The following is an 18,084-nucleotide window of genomic DNA, read 5'->3' on the forward strand; positions in this document are numbered from 1 at the left end:
GTCAAATTTTGAGGCCTGGTACCATAGCTCTTCTGATATCCCCTCTATGATACCTGGATTTTCTCACTCTTGGAATCTGAACAGAATTTCTCAAGACTCTTATCAAATGACTATATACTTGAGTGTTGTCTTCTTGGTTACCACTCTCAAGGGTATTCCTAATTCTCTGGCAAAGAGGCTGGTACCAGAAAAATATTGCTGTTACTGAGAGACATGTGTGCCTAGAAGTAGAAACTACAGCATTCTGGCTGGCAAAGCAGATATGACAATACATAAAAGGAATGTAGAGAGATGGAGGTGTTGCAAGGTGTTGCATGTGGTCTAGGAGAGGAAATTTATAGACGGGAGCAATGAACATTGAAGAAAATTGTTTTATTACTGAAAGAAAAGCCTCTTTCTGTAAGTCTTGGTTGCACTGGACTGACTTGGATTCCTCCAGGATTGAGTGAGCCCAAATCGATGGTTTTTATAGGTATCTCCCTCAAGGAGGCCATTCAGAATCATGTTCCGTCTGTGGAGAGTAGGGCTTAGAACCAGCCATGGGTTCATCCACCATTAGGTCCTTAAAGAAGCAGTGGGAGGAGGAGTTGATTGATCTGTGTTCTGAGGGGTAGCAGAACTCACCCTCAGATCCCTCAGACCTGTATGATGGCAGTGGTGCTCAGAGGTAAAGTTTGCCCGGTAACTGCATCTGTAGCAATCTATGATTTCAGAGTCAATTTACTTGATGGACTGAGATCACCAAACTCCTCAGATGGGCATTTAAAGCCCTCTACAATTTGGCACTGCTGTTTCTTTTCATGCTTAGTTCTCAGGATATGCCTCTATATACTCAACTTCAGTCACAATCATCCACTCAGCATTTTCCAAATGTGGGCTTCAGTCAACAGATGCTAAGCCATTGCTCAACCTGTCTTCTTTACTTACAATGCCTTCTCATACTATGACTGCCAAAGTCCAACACATTCTTCAAGTCTCAGCGGAAATCACCCTCCTTCCCCACAGATTCTTCCAGTAGAATTTAATGCTCCCCTTTGCAAATTTGCAAAATCTTTTGAACATCTGTTATATAATGTATCATATTTTATCCTACAGTGGATTTATTTTATATATGTGTATGTATGTATGTATGTATGTATGTATGTATGTATCTGTTTTCTTATCCAATTTGGAAGTCTCATTAAAAAAATAAAAACAGTATAACCCTATTATGCTTCAGATAGTACCTTGCATATAGAGGCACTCAATAAAACTTGTTGCATTCAACTCTGAAGTTGAGGCAAATCATAAATGTGATTGGATGTCAAATAAGAAGATTTAATGGATTTTCAAAATTTAAAATGCCATCTGATCTTTTTTGGCATCTGGCATAACTTTCCATAAGTCTTTGTTTCTTTTTCTTGGTTTGATTCTGCTTTCTCACCAAAACTCTAGACCATCAACCCTTCCTCAATGTCTGGGAAGGCAAGAAACATACCCTGCATTGGATCCTGGTGGGGCTGCTGTGCCAGCAGCTGCCTGGCTCACTTCACCAGCCCAGGAGGGGCCCACACACCCTCCCTAGAGTGGCTCCTGGGAAGCCTGTGCATTCTCCTGCCTTTTAGTGCTATTGGGTTTTTTCTTTTAAGATGATTCTTCTACATCTATTCTCCTAATCAATGTACTCTAGAACACAGGAGCCAAGGTAGTATAATAGTTTAAAGAGTGGACTTTGGAGTCCTGTTATCTGAGCTTGAATTCTAGCTCTATTACCTACTAGTTATTATCTTGGGAAAGGTGCTCAATATTATCAAAGCAACTCACTTCCCTCCCCTCCCCTCCCCTCCCCTCTCCTCCTCTTCCCTTCCTTTCTTCCTTTTTCTTTCTTTCTCTCTCTCTCTTTTTTAAAACCAAAGATGGGTTCCATGTTGCCTAGGCTGGTCTCAAACTCCTGGCCTCAAATGATCCTCCCGCCTTAGCCTCCCAAAGTACTGCGATTATAGGCAGGAGTCACTGTGCCTAGCCAGTAACTTTTTCAGTGGTGAAATAGAAATAATAACATACTAACTCATGGAACTCCTCTGAAGATGAAATGATATAGATGCAAGCACTTACCAGAGCCTAGCATGGGGTAATCAGATACTTCAACAAAATAGTGGTGATGACTTTCATTCTTTATCTCCATTCCTACATATGTTAAGAGTAATGTTTGCTACTCTTATTTATATTATACTCTTTAAGTATAATTTACTTTATCCCTGGGCAATGTCCCCAATCAGAGATACTTAGCAAGATAAAGGCAACCCCATCTTCTTCTGGGTAATCTCCGTCTTCCATCATTCTTTCATCTTTTCTCAATATTGGTATTTTTTGAAGCCTCTTATTTATATTTTCATCTAGAAATGAGTGTCCTTTCTGTGGAGCTATTTTCTCAATTTTGCACTAACTTTTATGGATATATGTATTTGTCTAGTATAAAAGAGCAGAGATATAAACTAGACATCAAGAACAACCCTGTTCCTGAAGCACACCAGAAGAAACCAGCAAATCACAAACCTGTAGCAAACTTGGGTTAGTAAAAATAAGACTTCAGACTTCAATTTTCTTTGTATTTAAAAACTGTCACAAATGTTAAATTAGTAAGTCTCATAGCAGCTCTTTCAGATAAGCCCTTAGGTAAACGTTCTCTCTCACAGTTTTTGAATCTGAGTCGATACTGAAAACTAGCTGGTCTGCCTGTTGCCCGGCCCCTGAATTAAGCAACTCATCTCCAAATGAGGCCTGAAGTGTTGCAGGAGGTAATCAATAGGAGGGCTTGATCGATGTTCAATAGAGGAAAGAAAGTCTAATGAACAAAATACAGGACTGGGAGCACAGCCAGGTCTGAATTCCAATCTTCTTTTGGCCTTGTAAGCAGAAGACTAACTTGGTAATTTCATTCCTGGAGTATATTCCTATAACTGCATCCTTCTCTCCACGGATCCTGCTCTGCCCCGAGCCTCTTACTCAAATGGGCAAATGGTCGAAGAGATCATGAGAGAATGACATGCAGCAGCAGCAGAAGCTATATGAGCCTGTGTTTTTCATCACTGTTTGTCCCTGATACCAGAGCCCGTTTGTGTGTGTGTGTGTGTGTGTGTGTGTGTGTGTGTGTGTGTGTGTCCATGTACATGCATACTAATGTGCAATTCCTCTTCCTTGGTCTCTCTGCTTACTGACTCTGTCTCTGACCTCTAATACCCTGACATTCATTCAGTCAGTGTCTATTTACTGAGTTCCATTCTCTGTGGGGAACTGTGCTGGTGACCAGGGACTCAGTCATGGACAGTACAACAGAAGATCTTGCTCTCAATTCTTTTTTTTTTTTTTTTAAATGAGACGGAGTTTCACTCTTGTTACCCAGGCTGGAGTGCAATGGCGCGATCTCGGCTCACCGCAACCTCCGCCTCCTGGATTCAGGTAATTCTCCTGCCTCAGCCTCCTGAGTAGCTGGGACTACAGGCACGCGCCACCATGCTCAGCTAATTTTTAGTATTTTTAGTAGAGATGGGGTTTCACTATGTTGACCAGGATGGTCTTGATCTCTTGACCTCGTGATCCACCCGCCTCGGTCTCCCAAAGTGCTGGGATTACAGGCTTGAGCCACTGCGCCCAGCGCTCTCAATTCTTAAAGATCCATTAGAAGAGAAAATTTGCCTTTGTTTCATTTTACTTTTTGCTATTTTTTTATGAACATTTTCAAGCATGCAATCAATGTGGGAAATAGAGAGACAAACCCCAATGTCTTAAGTATCTACTACACAACTTCAAAAATTATCAGCAAATGTCTGACCTTGTTTTACACTGCCCTCTACCTACTTGCCCATCCCTCACTACCCGTGCATACACATGGTTGTGAAGCAACTTCCAGCCTTCATGCCATTGTGGCAGGACAGTTCTGATTTCCTCAGAAGGAGTCTGAAGAGAGGACTTCTTTTGCCAGTGCTTCTCATTGGTGACTTGGCAATGCTGCCTTCTCTTCTTCAAGTGTTAGATTTCTAGGGGACTGGTGTGCTGAGAGGACTTCAGTCACACCAGTCCCCTAGAAGAGCTCACTTACTCCTAATGCTTTTGTTCCCAGAGAGCTCCACACTGCAAAGAATGCTGGGAGCAGAAAGGCAATGGAGCTGGGTTTGGGTGTGGAGTAGAACAGGGCTAATGAGTACCCTGGCCTGTTAGGCATCTGCCCAAGGACATCTTTGTATGGTCAGTTGTTTATGGCTCCCAAACTCCTCCCAACATCCTCTAAGGCCCCTTGAGCCCAAACTTAACTAAAAGTCTCGAGTGCATTTTTTTAAAATTGTGCTTTAGGTTCTGGGGTACATGTGCAGATCATGGAGGATTGTTGCGTAAGTACACACATGGCAATGTGGTTTGCTGCCTCCATCCCCCAGTCACCACATCTGGCATTTCTCCCCATCTTATCCCTCCCCAACCTCTCCACCCCGACACTGTCCATCCCTTGGCCCCCCCACAACAGACCCCAGTGTGTGATACTCCCTTCCCTGTGTCCATGTGTTCTCATTGTACAACACCTGCCTATGAATGAGAGCATGCAGTGTTTCATTTTATGTTCTTGTGTCAGTTTGCTGAGAACGATGCATTTTTACCTAAATTCTTGGCCTTTGCCAGTCGTGAGTTTTTGTGTTTTTCTGTCATTGGAGGCTTGGTGTTTGCCCTGGGAGCCGGATTAGCAGAGAGGGATCTTGAGAAATGAGTGATAGAGTAATAGTAGTAGTAAATAATAAAACAAAAATCTGTTGAGTTTACTATGTGCAGGCACTCATTTGATACAATTCTGTGAGGTAGGTAGAATCTATTTTATAGATGTAGAAACCACAGGTAACTTGACTGAGGTCATAGGCAGTGAGAAGCAAGCTGGAATACAAACCCAGGCAGCCTAGTCGCAGAGCCCACCCTCTTAACCACAATGCTATATATTCTATGTTACATACTATCTATTATAGTTTTTCTGGTATCTCATGAGTAACCACTAGCCTCTGGGGGAAAAGACTCTGATGAGAAAAGTAAGGACAAAGATGAAAGAGAGAAGGTGATATTAACAAAATGAAAAAGCAGGCAGGGTGCAGTAGCTCACGCCTGTAATTCTAGCACTTTGGGAGGCCAAGGTGGGAGGACCACTTGAGCTTAGGAGTTCGAGACCAGCCTAGAAAACATAGGCCTCATTTCTATTTTTAAACATATATAAAAAAGAAAAAAAATAGTGAGATCTACTTGTAACAAATGTACCATACTAATGTAAGATGTTAATAATGGGGGATACTGTGTATAGCAGAATAGAAGGCATATAGAGACTTCATTCTTTCTATGCAATTTTCCTGCAAAATAAAGACTTAAAAAATAAAGTCTTCCCAAGATGCTGCTGAGTGGTAAGCTGGGACCACAGGTGCACACCACCATGCCCTGCTAATTTTTAAAAATTTTTTGGTAGAGATAGGATCTTACTGTGTTGTCTAGGCTAGTCTCCTGGGCTCAAGCAATTCTCCTGCCTCAGCCTCCCAAAGTTCTGGGATTACAAGTCTGCACCTGGTCCTGTATTTTTGTTATCATCCTTATCCTAGCAGGATCAGGATATGCCACACTTTGCTCAAAGTATTTCGACCCTGGAGTGACTCTTTAAGAAAATATCTGGGCCGGGCGCGGTGGCTCAAGCCTGTAATCCCAGCACTTTGGGAGGCCGAGGCGGGTGGATCACGAGGTCAAGAGATCAAGACCATCCCGGTCAACATAGTGAAACCCCGTCTCTACTCAAAATACGAAAAATTAGCTGGGCATGGTGGCACGTGCCTGTAATCCCAGCTACTCAGGAGGCTGAGGCAGGAGAATTGCCTGAACCCAGGAGGCGGAGGTTGCGGTGAGCCGAGATCGCGCCATTGCACTCCAGCCTGGGTAACAAGAGCGAAACTCTGTCTCAAAAAAAAAAAAAAAAAAAAAAAAGAAAAAGAAAATATCTGTCCATTCTCAACATAGCCAGTATTTGCATCTATTATTATCAGGTTGAGGGCACAGTGAGTGTGCATCTGGGTTAGTATGAATAGTGTAGATTTCCAATCAGGCACCTTCCACACACATTTTTGTGAGTGTGACTAGGTGAGTATGACTAGGTCGTCATGTGCTCCATAATTATTGACTTGTAGATTCCCATTTTTCTTATAAAGGACATGGATTATTGGGTAATAAATTCTGCTTCTGGTTTTTCCTTGGGGCCAATAGGATTAGGAACTAAGATATCTGGATAAGAGTGCTGTGAATAATAACCTAGATATTTTCCAAAGAAGCTATATGCTAATTTTGTTTATGTCCATGACCCAAGAGGAGGCCATGAATGACCCCAAGCAGTTACATCATGGTTTTTTCTTTGTTAAACAGTTCACCTTTTATGAGTAGATTATAAAACCACAGGACAGAGCTTCGACATCTTCATTTGGTTTTATAGCTCTGTGTAGTCAGTGCTTAATAAATAATGGGGCAATACTGCTAAATTGATAAAAATAGATATTACTACACATAGAGCATTTGGGAACCATGAGGGTTAAGCCACAGTTTATTCTGTGTGTTGTAATTCAATCATACTTTAGAAGGTTTAGCAGTGGGAAATTGCTAGAACTACAAAATCAAGTCACCCCTTTTTCTTTTATAAGTTTTAAGGAATATATAAAATAATCTAAGAATAAAAACAAGGGAAAATTAAGTTCACGTTTGCTAAAAAAACCAAAAAACTCAAAGGTATAATTTAAAAGAAAAAAAATCCATGATTTTGAGAGTCTACAGATTTTGAGAATTATTTCCAGGTGCTACAAGTGAGATTAAAAGGTATTTCTAGACATTAACTCACAAGAGTTGTTAGCAAGATGTTTGAGTATGCACTCATCAGTGTGTGAATATACAGTTGCTTCTTCATGAAAATCTGGAATATTCTGGAGTATACCTTGTCAGTGCTCTGTTTCTCACCAGGGGGCCAACACTCCTCTAAAAATCTGAATATATGTCCTAGAAATGCCAATCATCCTCCCATGGCTTCTCCCCAAATGATAGTTGAGATCACTTGGCCTCTGTCCTCTTCCATCCTGTTTGCTTTCAATCTGTGAAATTTATTTTGCTCCCTGCTCAAAATGCAACTCCGTCTAGGTGCTCTGAGACAGCTAGTCATGGCTTCAGTTCCTGGCTTTACCTCCACCTGCTTCCCTTTTCTTTCTTGTCATTGCTGCAGTTACAGATGTCACATTTTCTTAGACCCTACATGTGCCTTTGTTCAGTGTCTTTCAATGGAAAAATCAATTTTTATCAGTGGCTGTTACACTGTTTGTTCGTTTCAAATGTATAGGTTACATTTGGACGTGTGCATGTGACTTTGATGTCATCGAAATAAAAATAAGCAAAGAACTTAAATTAAACACACACACACACAAAATTAGGCAATGCCAGGAAGTCTCTAGAAGATGGCTGTGCAGCTGCTTCCCTTGCCCCATGACTCCTCAGCTGTATCTGGCTCAGTACTGCGAATACTTATTTATAACCTAATCAAGGCATAAGATCCTACTTTTGCTTTAGGAAGTATTATTTTTCCAATATAAATATAAATGGGAACTGAATGAGTGATTTTTGATATTTGGCTGTTTCAAAGAACAGGGGAAAGAGAAGTAGGACATCCATCTTTATTGTAAGTCAGGATACTCTAAATGAAGAAAACTTTTTACTGGAGAAATTTTGTCTTGAAAAGATGGGGAAATCTTATGTCTAAGCTCTTTATTTCTCCTGATTCTTTTCTAGCCTTTGCCAATGCTTGTGCAATTTTATTTATTAATGGATTTGGATTTAAGGCTATCAGCAACCTTTAATAACATGGAAATAACCTATCACATTTCATGATGATATTCTCTCTCCAGTTTTTTCTTTTAATGAAACTTTCCAAGCTATCTATTTCACATACTAATATTTGCAGATAACTGCTTTATGTTGCAATGTAGTGAGTAATTTTGTTCCACGCCTCTCGTTCTATTATCTTGATTTTAGTCTCAGCATTCTCTTTCTGTAGAGGTCCAGTTTATTGATTACAATTTATGCCAAGGTCATTTACTCCTAAAAGTTCAAACGGGCACCACCACCAGACTGAAGGCTTTTATCTTGACTCTCAAACTAACAAACCATATATTTTTTCCCATTACATCTACAGCAAGCGTGTGCTGTCTTTAAAAAAAAAAAAAAGTATTTCTGTTTTACTCTTTATCTTACTGCTGGAGAAATTTCAACATGTTTCTTAAGTCTTCTGATAAATTTCTCAGAATTATTTCCTTTTTCTCTCCTCTCGACATGATGTATGCACTCATCTCAATTCTTATAACCATATCTGGTCATTTATTTTCATTTTATGACTATACGCTCAGTAATGGCTGGTAGACAAATTTTGTAAGAGCTTGTTTTTCAAATTTCACATGAGCCCCTGAAGATTCAAGTTTTTAAAAAAACTCTTCAGAACATAAAATTTCCCTGCAGACAGGTTCTGAATAGTGGTTTTAATTTTTTTTTCCAAATCAGGAATAGTTGAAATCTACTTCATAAAGAAAACAAAGTAGTTTTCCATTGTCCTAACTCTTTGTGCTTTTTGTCCTTAACAATATTTTATGCTACAAATGGTATCAAACATGTCTTTGAACACTCCCACTCCAATCTCAAATCAACTATGTTTAGTATCACTTCATTACATTTTACAGTCAATACCACCATTACGGACTTGATTAAATGAACTCCACTGGGTTCTTTAACATTAATTATGGCTGCACAACTCCTGCAGCTATCAGAGAACATTCATTATGTATGACTCCATCTACAGAAGGAGAAATTGCTGACTATTTGGGTGATATCTTTTCAGAGGAGATCTTTAATGACTGTTGATCTCCACAAATATAACCTATTTGAGGAAGACTCTAAAAGTGTAAAACTTTGTGGGGTCATTTTATCCCTCAAAGATGAGACAGCAAAAGCAATGTATTTTAGTGCTAGTGAGCTCAATTTAGGTTTTGCAAACTACTTCAGCTTGGCCCAATTATACAATAAACAGGGTTTATCCTCAATTAACCATTATCCAATAAATGTTTATTAAATAGCAATTATGTTGCCTACTTTGCAATATAAAAGATGCAAAGATAATATCTCAATCTCAAAAGGTTTATATAGGTAACAATATCAACTGTGTGTAAAAATTATAAGACTTATATGTATCTGATGAAGCAAAAAAGTGGAGATTCAGAAATAAGAAAGTTCTTAAAGTCTGTTGTTGTCTTTTGGCTTCTGTTACATTCCATATAGGAATAGTTCACGTTTACATCCAGTTCTGGGGTGGATTCATGGAACAAGTGACCTGGGTGTCCAAGACTACCTGGATTCCATAATAGTGATTTCCACATGATTAGCTAATTCCTTCTCCCCAATTTGAATTTTTCTGTTTGTAGAAACAGTCTTGAATAGAAGAGACACTAGAAGCAAATAAATTAGTTAAAAAGAACCGATATGGCTGGGCTCGGTGGCTCAAGCCTGTAATCACAGCACTTTGGGAGGCCGAGGCGGGTGGATCACAAGGTCAAGAGATCGAGACCATCCTGGTCAACATGGTGAAACCCCGTCTCTACAAAAAATACAAAAAAAATTAGCTGGGCATGGTGGCACGTGCCTGTAATCCCAGCTACTCAGGAGGCTGAGGCAGGAGAATTACCTGAACCCAGGAGGCGGAGGTTGCGGTGAGCCGAGATTGCGCCATTGCACTCCAGCCTGGGTAACAAGAGCAAAACTCTGTCTCAAAAAAAAAAAAAAAAAAAAAAAAAAGAACCAATATATTATGAATAAAATAAATACAGTTATCCCTGAGTATCTATGGGAGATTGGTTCCAGGACCCCTGTGGATACTAAAATCTGCTCAAGTTCCTTATATAAAATGGTATAGTGGTTACATATAACCTGCATGTCTTCCTATATACTTTAAATCATGTATGGATTATATATAATACCTAATATGATATAAATGCTGTATAAATAGCTGTGTTATTTAGAAAATAATGATGAGGAAAAAAGTCTGTATAAGATGCCCTTTTCTTGAATCAAAGGTGTCCTTTCTTCACTGGTTATGAGAACTTAGATTCTGAATTTACTTAATAGATTCTTAACTGCAAAAGTGCCATTACCACTATGAACATTATTTCTCTTTTACTATAGTAATTATTCTTTTTCTTTAAATCTTCTTTATAGATGTAATGCCAAAATTCTGACTCTGTGTGGGAGATCATTTTGTTTTCATGAGAAGAAAGCAACACATTTTCCTCTTCTTTCTGTAAGAAAAGCCATATTTGTATCAGTCATGATTTTGAAAGTTTTATGGTTTCCAAACCCAAGCAGACACATCTATTTTTTAATTTTATTTATTTATTTATTTTTAATTGTACTTTAGATTCTGGGGTACATGTGCAGATAATGCAAGACTGTTGCATAGGTACATTCATGGCAAGGTGGTTTGTTGCCATCATCCCCCCATCACCTATACCTGACATTTCTCCCCACGTTATCCCTTCCCCACGCTCCCTCCCACTATCCCTCCTGTAGCACCCCCCAATGAACCCCAGTGTGTGATGTTCCCCTCTTTGTGTCCAAGAGTTCTCATTGTTCAACACCTGCCTACGAATGAGAACGTGTGGTGTTTGATTTTCTGTTCTTGTGTCAGTTTGCTGAGAATGATGGTTTCCAGGTTCATTCATGTCCCTACAAAGGATACAAACTCATCATTTTTTATGGCTGCATAGTATTCCATGGTGTATATGTGCCACATTTTCCTTGTCCAGTCTAACATTGATGGGCATTTGAGTTGGTTCCAGGTATTTGCTATTGTAAACAGGGCTGTGATGAACATGTGCATGCATGTGTCTTTATAAAAGAATGATTTATAGTCCTTTGGGTATATACCCAGTAATGGGATTGCTTTGTCAAATGGAATTTCTATTTCTAGGTCCTTGAGTAATCACCACACTGTCTTCCACAATGGCTGAGCTAATTTACACTCCCACGAACAGTGTAAAAGTGATCTTATTTCTCCACGTCCTCTCCAGAATCTGTTGTCTTCAGATATTTTAATGATCGCCATTCTAACTGGTATGAGATGGTATCTCAATGTGGTTTTGATTTGTATTTCTCTAACGGCCAGTGATGATGAGCATTTTTTCATATGTTTGTTTGCTTCATATGTGTCTTCTTTTGAAAAGTGTCTGTTCATAACCTTCTCTCACTTTTGGTTGGGTTTGTTTGTTTGTTTTCTTGTACATCTGTTTCAGTTCTTTGTTGATTCTGGATATTAGCCCTTTGTCAGATGGGTAGATTGCAAAATTTTTTCCCATTCTGTAGGTTGCCAGTTGGCTCGAATGATTGTTTCTTTTGTTGTACAGAAGCTCTTAAGTTTAATTAGATCCCATTTGTCTGTTTTGGCTTTTGTTGCCATTGCTTTTGGTGTTTTAGTCATGAAGTCCTTGCCTATGTCTATGTTGTGAATGTTTTTGCCTAGGTTTTCTACTATGGTATTTATGGTGTTAGGTCTTACATTTAAGTCCTTAATCCATCTGGAGTTGATTTTAGTGTAAGGTGTCAGGAAGGGGTCCTATTTCTGCTTTCTGCACATTGCTAGCAGCTTTCCCCAACACCATGTATTAAACAGGGAATCCTTTCTCCATTGCTTGTTTTTGTCAGGGTTGTCAAAGATCAGATGGTTGTAGATGTGTGGTGTTGCTTTGCAGGCCTCTGTTCTGTTCCATTGGTCTATGTCTCTGTTTTGATATCAGTACCATGCTGTTTTGATTACTGTTGCCTTGTAGTATAGCTTGAAGTCTGGCAGCATGATGCCACCAGCTTTGTTCTTTTTTTACGATTGTCTTGGCTATGTGGGCTCTTTTTTGGTTCCATATGAAGTTTAAAGTGGTTTTTTTCCAGTTCTGTGAAGAAGGTCATTGGTAGTTTGATGGGGATATCACTAAATCTATAAATTACTTTGGGCAGTATGGCCATTTTTACAATATTGATTCTTCCTAACCTTGAGCATGGAGTGTTTTTCTATATGTTTTTGTCCTCTCTGATTTTCTTGAGCAGTGGTTTGTAGATCTCCTTGAAGAGGTCCCTTACCTCCTTTGTTAATTGTATTCCTAGGTATTTTATTCTCTTTGTAGCAATTTTGAATGGGAGTTTCCTCTTGATTTGGCTCTGTTAGTCTGTTATTGGTGCATAGGAATACTTGTGATTTCTGCTTATTGATTTTGTATCCTGAGACTTTGCTGAAGTTGCTATCAGCTTAAGGAGAGTTTGGGCTAAGACGATGGGGTCTTCTAAATATACAATCATGTCATCTGCAAATAGAGACAATTTGTCTTTCTCCTTTCCTAATTGAATACCCTTTATTTCTTATTCTTGCCTGATTGCTCTGGCTAAAACTTCCAATACTATATTGAATAAGAGTGGAGAGAGAGAGCATCCTTGTCTAGTGTCAGATTTCAAAGGGAATGCTTCCAGTTTTTGCCCATTCAGTATGATATTGGCAGTGGATTTCTCATAAATAGCTTGTATCATTTTGTGATAGGTTCCATTGATACCTTGTTTATTGAGAATTTTTAGCATAAAGTGCTGTTGAATTTTGTTGAAGGCCTTCTCCGCATCTATTGAGATAATCATATGGTTTTTGCCTTTGGTTCTATTTATGTGGTGGATTACGTTTATGGACTTGCATTTCTTGAACCAGCCTTGCATCCCTGGGATGAAGCCTACTTGATAGTGATGGATAAGCTTTTTGATGTGCTATTGCAACCTGTTTGCCAGTATTTTATTGAAGATTTTTGCATCTATGTTCATCATGGAGATTGGCCTGAAGTTTTCTTTTTTTGTTGAGTATCTGCCAGGTTTTGGTGTCAGGATGATGTTGGTCTCATAAAATGAGTTGGGGAGGATTACCTCTTTTTGTATTGTTTGGAATAGTTTTAGAATGATTGGTACCAGCTCCTCTTCATATGTCTGGTAGAATTCAGCTGTGAACCCATCTGGACCTGGACTTTTTTTGGTTGGTAGGCTATTAATTGCTGCCTCAACTTCAGCCTTTGCTATTGGTCTATTCAGGGTTTCAACTTCTTCCTGGTTTAATTTTGGTCAGGTGCAAGTTTCCTTGAATTTATGCATTTCTTCAAGGTTTACTGGTTTATGTGCATAGAGTTGTTTGTAGTAATCTCTGATGGTAGTTTGTATTTCTGTGAAATTACTGGTGATATCCCCTTTATCATTTTTATTGCATCTATTTGATTATTCTCTCTTTCCTTTTTTATAATCTGGCTAGCAGTCTATCTATTTTGCTGATCTTTTTTGAAAAACAGCTCCTGGATTTATTGATTTTTTTGAAGGGTTTTTTAATGTCTCTATCTCCTTCAGTTCTGCTCTGATCTTAGTTATTTCTTGTCTTCTGCTAGGTTTTGAGTTTTTTTTTATCTTGCTCCTCTAGCTCTTTCAATTTTAATGATAAGAGTGTTGATTTTAGATCTTTCCTAGCTTCTCATGTGGCATTTATTGCTACAAATGGAAGGTGGGGTTAGCCCTGCCTTCCCAGTGGCAGGCTCTTTCCCTCTGCCAAGGCTGCTCTTCCCACGTGGAGGATGTGTTAACTGTGAAACTCTCCCAGGAGAGGGACTCTGATTGCTGGATCTTGTTGGGGAGGGGCCTGTCTGGTCATATCCCCCTCCCTGCTTTTAACTCTCCCTTCTGTAGGATGGGCAGTTCCTTTTCGCAAGCTTTCTCAGTATTAGTTCAAATCTCCACCCTGGTTTGCGCTAACAAGGTACCGGTCTGGCCTGGGCTCCCAGCCTGGGCTGTCACCCAGGTCTGTGATTCCGAGTGGTTCTCAGCAAGGCGGGGTTTTCCTGGTCTGTGTGCTTCCAAAGTCTCAGAGTGAATTGCTGTATCTGATTCAGAGAACTAAGGAGGTGATGCCCCCCGATCCTCCATGACTGATACACCTTCAGGGTGGGGCATTGCCCCACCTTACCTCAGCTGGACACCTTTGGACTGCTTTTGCTGCCTTTTTTGGGGGTTAATTCCACTGTTCAACCAGTCCCATTAAAACAAAACCAGTACCTCACTTGGAGACGCAGATATCACTCTGGTTCTGTCTCACTCAGTGGTAGCTGCACTCCGGAGAAGCTTCCTTTTGGCCATCTTCCCCACTTCCCCCCATCTCTCTATTTTTTACGTGAAAAATCTTCTGACATGCCAAAAAAGTGGCTGCATTCACAGGGTGGTGTTGAGTGCCTGTGGCTTTTCCAGGTGCACAGTGCAAGCTGTGCGTAGATCTACCATTCTGGGGTCTGGAGGATGGTGGCCCTCGTCTCACAGCTCCGTTAGGCAGTACCCTAGTGGGGACTCTGTTTGGGGGCTCCAGCCCCACATTACTCCTTTGCACTTCCCTAGTAGAGGTTCTCCATGAGGGCTCTGCCCCGGCAGCAGACTTCTGCCTGAGTATGCAGGTGTTTCTATACATCCTCTGAAATCTAGGCAGAGGCTCCCAAACCTTGACTCTTGCCTTCTGCACACCTGTAGGTCCAACACCACCTGGAAGCTGTCAAGGCTTGTGGTTTATACCCTCTAAAGCAATGGCTTAAGCTGTACCTTGTCCCTTTTTAGCCACAGCTGAAGTTGGAGTTATTGGGATGCAGAGTGCCATGTCCTAAGGCTGCAAAGAGCAGCGGGGCCCTAGGGCTGGCCTACAAAACCATTTTTTACTCCTAAGTCTCCAGGTCTGTGATGAGAGGGGTTGCCATAAAGGTCGCTGAAATGCTCTGGAGGCATGTTTTCTATTGTCTTGGCTATTAACATTCGGCTCTTCTTTACTTATGCAAGTTTCTGCATCCAGCTTGAATTTCTTCCCAGAAAATGGGCTTTTCTTTTCTACCCCATGGTCGGACTACAGATTTTTCAAACACTTAGGCTCTGCTTCCCTTTTAAATGTAAGTTCTAGTTTCAGGCCATTTTGTTGTTTATGAAAATAAGTTAGGCTTTTAGAAACATCTAGGCCACATCTTGAACACTTGGCTGGTTAGAAATTTCTTCCATCAGAGACTGGGTATGATGGCTCATGCATGTAATTCCAGCACTTTGGGAGGCTGAGGTGGGTGGATCACCTGAAGTCTGGAGTTTGAGACCAGCTTGACCAGTATGGCAAAACTCTATCTCTACTAAAAATACAAAAATTAGCCAGGCATAGTGGCATGTGCCTGTAGTCCCAGCTACTTAGAAGGCTGAGTCATGAGAATTGCTTGAACCCAGGAGGCAGAAGTTGCAGTGAGCTGAGATCATGCCATTACAGTCCAGCCTGGGTGACAGAGCAAGACTCCACCTTAAAAAAAAAAAAATGAAATTTCTTCCACCAGATACCCTAAATCATCTCTTTCAAGTTCAAAGTTCCACAGATCTCTAGAGCAGGGGTACAATGCCAATAGTCTCTTTGCTAAAGTATAGCAAGAGTGACCTTTACTCCAGTTTCCTATAAGTTCCTCATCTCTGTCTGAGACCACCTCAGCCTGGACTTCACTGTCCATATCACTACCAATATTTTCATCATAAACATTAAACAAGTCTCCGTAAAGTTCCAAACTTTTCCTCATTTTTCTGTCTTCTTCTGATTCCTCCAAACTGTTCCAACCGCTGCCCATTACCCAGTTCCAATGTTGCTTTCACATTTTCAGATATCTTCATAGCAATGCCTCCACTTCTTGGGTACCAATTTTCTGTACTAGTCTATTCTCACACTACTATAAATAGCTATCTGAAACTGAGTAATTTTAAAGAAAAGAGGTTTAATTTACTCACAGTTCCACAGGCTGTGCAGGAGGCATGGCTGAGGCCTCAGGAAATAACAAGCATGGCAGAAGTGCACAGGGGAAGCAAGCACATCTTCACACGTTGGCAGGAGAGAGAGGGTGAAAGGGGAAGTGCTACATGCTTTTGGACAACCAGATCTCAGGAGGACTCACTCACTATCATTAGAATAGCATGGGGGAAATACACTCCATGATCCAATCACCTCTCACGAGGCCCCTCCTCCAAAACTGAAGATTATAATTCAACATGAGATTTGGATGGGAACACAGAGCCAAACCGTATCACACTTCTAAGAAGAAATTTCATAATTCAGGAAAATTGTGAAGGCACTTCCAAACCTGCAGGGCCTTGCACATATATGTAAATACAATACAGTGCTGTTCTCTACACTGTCTTCTCAACTGAGGAACTCTGTCCCTCCTCCCAGGGTGGAGAAGTCCTGCTCCAGTTGGTCAGATTTGGGGGACAATGCTTCCTAAGGAATACAACTTTCAAAAATGAGTAGAGTCCCATGAATACTTTATTTTCCTATTCTACCTAAGCAGACACAGCAGTATATTGGTAATTTTACTATATATATACATACATATATATATATATATATATACACACACATATATATATATACATATATACATATGTACACACACACACACATATATATAATATATATGTTACATACATACAGGATACATATAATAGCATCTACAGCATTGTATTATAATTTATCTGTTTACTTTTCTTTCCAAATAAGCCACAAACTCCTTTAAAGTGTGAAGCGGGAAGGACTTTTATTTATCTCATTCAATTATATCGCCTGGCACACTGGAGGTTCACAGTGAATTAATCAATCCCTTGATTATCACACATTTTTTGAATTGCATTCTTAGTGCTTTTGCTACAAAACAAGATAAGAGAGTTCAATGCAATAGTATTGATATAAGTATTCATTTTATATATCTGAACAACCTAGTTTTTATTTTTCTTTCTATTATGAGTCAGAGAATGAGCCCTCCCACCCCACCAATGAACTCTGAAGTTTATGATCCAATCCTTGCCTTCTTGTGTTTTATTATTGTTGGCAGTTTTTAGAAGTTGACTTTTTTTGTTTAGGTTTTCCTTGTTATCTGTCAGGTGGAGTGAAATTACCAGCTCAGTTAAGTGTGGGTACATGTAAGTGATTGCACTGGGCATGCATAAAAGCTTCAGCAACCTTTCCCTGGCACTCTGATAAGTTCTCTGAGGGATGATCAGCTCTGTTCATTTGGTGATGCTATCTGATATTTGATTGACTAGGTCATTTACACTCTTATCTGGTTTTGTTTGTTTGCATATTCTGCAAGCTTAGCCAGGATCAAACTCTGTGTCAAGCCCCTTTAATAATTTAGAATGTTCCGTTTACTTCCAGCTTACTATTTGTGTGGGAGTTTTGTGTTTTTCCCCTAATGACATAATGTAGTTTTCACAGGAGCTGAATGATCACAGGCTTCCTCCACATCTCTGCGGTCACATATCTTATTAGGATCCTCATTATTCATAAACAGGAGGAGATATAGCACGGCAGATTTTCTAAACACATTTGCTTCTGTTTCCTTGTGGGTAGGTGCTGGGATTTGCCATATTACATTTGAGGTTTGGCTCTTTTTCTAGGGGTAACTTTGTTAGCACCTCATACATTGAAATATTATTAATAATATTAGGTTATCTCTATGTGCTGAGCATGTTGCCAAGTGGTGGAATGATAAATGGCAGCAACTATAAATTCTTATGCCCCCAAAGCACTAAACGAGACCCACAAAATTACTCCCATGGAATAAAAAATTTAGAGGCAAACCAAGCCAAATCAATATGTTAAACAGCCCTCTCTGTGTGTCAGCCAACCTCCTGAGTTACGAACAAAGCTTTCTGATGCAGGCACGCACAGCCAGATGAAGAAAAGCCCAGAACTTCATCAGAAGATGTGAAACACACTGGCCACTAAGTGACAAAACAGTAAAACTCCCAAGTCATCATTGCTAGAGAAATGGCTGGTGCTGATAGGTGAACCACCTATGAAAGAGCTCATTATCAAACCATAGGAAGAGGCACTTTGTGATAGAAGATCGGTTTCTGCAACAGTGTGAGGACAGATGGCTACAGACATAGTCAAAAGGGCAGTGTCCACTG

Source organism: Saimiri boliviensis, chromosome 7 (assembly GCF_048565385.1).
Source record: "Saimiri boliviensis isolate mSaiBol1 chromosome 7, mSaiBol1.pri, whole genome shotgun sequence".
Lineage (NCBI taxonomy): Eukaryota > Metazoa > Chordata > Mammalia > Primates > Cebidae > Saimiri > Saimiri boliviensis.